Genomic DNA, 2,836 nt, shown 5'->3' with positions numbered 1-2,836 from the left:
AGGCAGGATCTGAAATACTGAATAATGTGGGTACTTACCATACTTGGAAGAAAAGAGTCCCAATGGATGGCTAACAGAAATTCAGAAAGGACTGGGAATACCATCCTCTATTTGCAATTACAGGAACTGTTACAGGTAAAATCCAACTAGTAGGCTGTTCTTTAAAGTATAAATACCAATAAAGAGCTAAAAGGCTTTGTATCAATAAGCTAGTGGTGAGAAGTTTATAAATATTTTTGAAGATAGCAACATTTGAGTTTAAGCGAGAAGAGACTTTTAGCAGTGAGAGACACTCAACTATGGTTTTTGTAGCATAGCTTGCAATTGTGAAAATGCATATAATATTCTAAATGTTATCTAAGAGAATAAGATAAATTATGATAGTGTTTCTGAGATAATATCTCATAATAGTTTATATTAATGATTAGCTCAAAAATCTATCTTAAAAACACACAGCTTAAAATATAGTTACCTGCCGTGAATCCTCACATTTGCTGTGGAGTGTCTATGTAGACTTACCAATGCTATTGAAGGTTTTCTTGTTGGACTTGTAGCCTTTGTAAAATGAAGACAATAATACCATATATTTCTAAAGTTCTTTTCAGGAATCAAGAAAGGAATGCATGTGAATAATAGAACTGACAGGAATGCACTTTACCTGTACCTTAAACATTTTTTTAAATTAATAAAATTAGTTTGTTACACTTAATTTTAAACAGTCCATTAGGGTTGCAACATGATATATCCCATATTATACACTGAACACCTCTAACTGTGCTTATGAATTACATGGGCCTTACACACATGAATAAAGGGAATTTGCAATGAAAAATGTTGCCTTTGAGCCTCATTATTAATAGAAAACGTGGAAATTTTATTGGAGCTCCAATAACAGCTGCTTCTTTGAGCATTATCTGTTTATATCATATTGAGGATAATATATTGGCTCACCAGGCTTGGCCTTGGCCTGTTATGTGTGAGGTGTTGTGTGAAATTTAAGGCATGTTTGAATATGATCTGTTTATCAATGTCATCCCCTTCAAACAAGAGCTGATTATACTGACTCATGAATTTCACAGAAATGATAGTAGAAAGACAGATGGGGCTTCTGAAAGAAGCTCACCCCGGCATCTCCACTGTCATTTTTCTGTGAGAGAAGCCAGCTCTAAAAAGCTGTTGAAACAACATTCTGAATTCTCTGGAAAGCAGTGTTTCATTCATTAGAGTGCTAACTTGAGCCATCTTGTGGGTTTGGAAAACAAATTCATAAATGACTACAAACACAATATTATTTTTTAAATACCTTCCCTAAGGATATTTCTTTAATCTACTCATATTTTCCACTACTTACCCAACTCTTCCTCTTTCAAAGAATAAATGACATGTACCTTAGTGTGTCACCCAGAGAAAGATGTAAATGTCTGTACATAACACCCATGGTGCAGAGGGCCTGAGTGAATAGTTTTCTCTGTCCAAAAAGCTCAACGATGATATAGATGAACCTGTAAATCAATGAGGGACACCAAGAGTTATTGCTGAAAAGGTCACATGTGTGTTTGCAGTGGTGGCCACATGAGATATATGTTATCTTGTCTCTTTGGATGCTATCTAAGTTCCAAATCATTGCTGTCTTGTTAAGCCATGGCGTGGACAGAGCAAAAAGGTATTAGGGCCCAAAACCTCCCAAATAATCTTTGTGATAAAATAATCCTTGGAATAGAATACTGATAATATATGATAAACATAGTCCACACCAAAATATGCTCATACAAACATTTTTGTTAATCCAGAAGTAGTTACAACCACAGCAACATGATCCTAAATTGTGCGTAGTGATGCATGCTTAGGTCTCAGCACTCAGAAAGCACAGGGAGGATGATTGCTGAAAGTTTGAGGCCTACCTGATCTATGAAGCAATTTCCTGCCCAGTCATCACTACATAAAGAGATGCAGAGGTGCCATCTTTAAATACACACACACACACACACACACACACACACACACACACACACATATTTCCAATAGCTTTGAAATTCCTCTAAGCACTGCCTTACCTATAACTCAAAGTCTCAAATATGTGTGGCTTTTATTTTCATTTGATTCTAGGACTGTTAAAATTTCCTCAACAATGATCTGGTCACTCAAAAGTATATTGGTCAGTGTCCATATATTTGTATAATTTATGTAATTTTTCTTGCTTGACTTCTATTTTCATACTATAATATGATGGGAGAAGTCACTCTGGCTATTTTATTATTGATTAGTAAAACTTGATTAGTGTTTAGAAACAAGTCTATTTTAAAGAAGCTTATTGAGGAAAACATTCCATGAGTATAATGAAGCATTCTCTATATGTCGGTAAATTCATTTGGTCTACTGTGTAGCTTCTTTTTTCATTTGAATAAACAATATTAAAAACAAGGCAGAAAGGTACTGAAGTCTTTCACACTTGCTGCTGAATCAGCTGACTTTTATTTTTTCATGAAATTATGAGTCCTAAGATTAGGTGCACACACACACACACACACACACATGCATACACACATACATACATATATACATACATACATGGATACATATATACACATACAACACACATTCCTTTAAATAGCAGTGATCATCTTTATTTTGTCTGATGAAGTTTGGTTTGAATTTTATTTTATTAGTAGTCAGAATACATATGCCAGCTTCTTTTGGGTCTCTACTTATTTGATGTATTTTTAACTTAAAAGAAGAAAAGTTTATTTGGGTTCACAGTTTCAGACATTTCATCCATCATGGTAGGTAGGATGTGGAAGAGCACAGATGTTCATATTATGGTGAAATCAGTGCAGAG

Source organism: Rattus rattus, chromosome 1, assembly GCF_011064425.1.
Source record: "Rattus rattus isolate New Zealand chromosome 1, Rrattus_CSIRO_v1, whole genome shotgun sequence".
In the NCBI taxonomy this organism is placed as follows: domain Eukaryota; kingdom Metazoa; phylum Chordata; class Mammalia; order Rodentia; family Muridae; genus Rattus; species Rattus rattus.
This window is presented reverse-complemented; position numbering follows the sequence as displayed.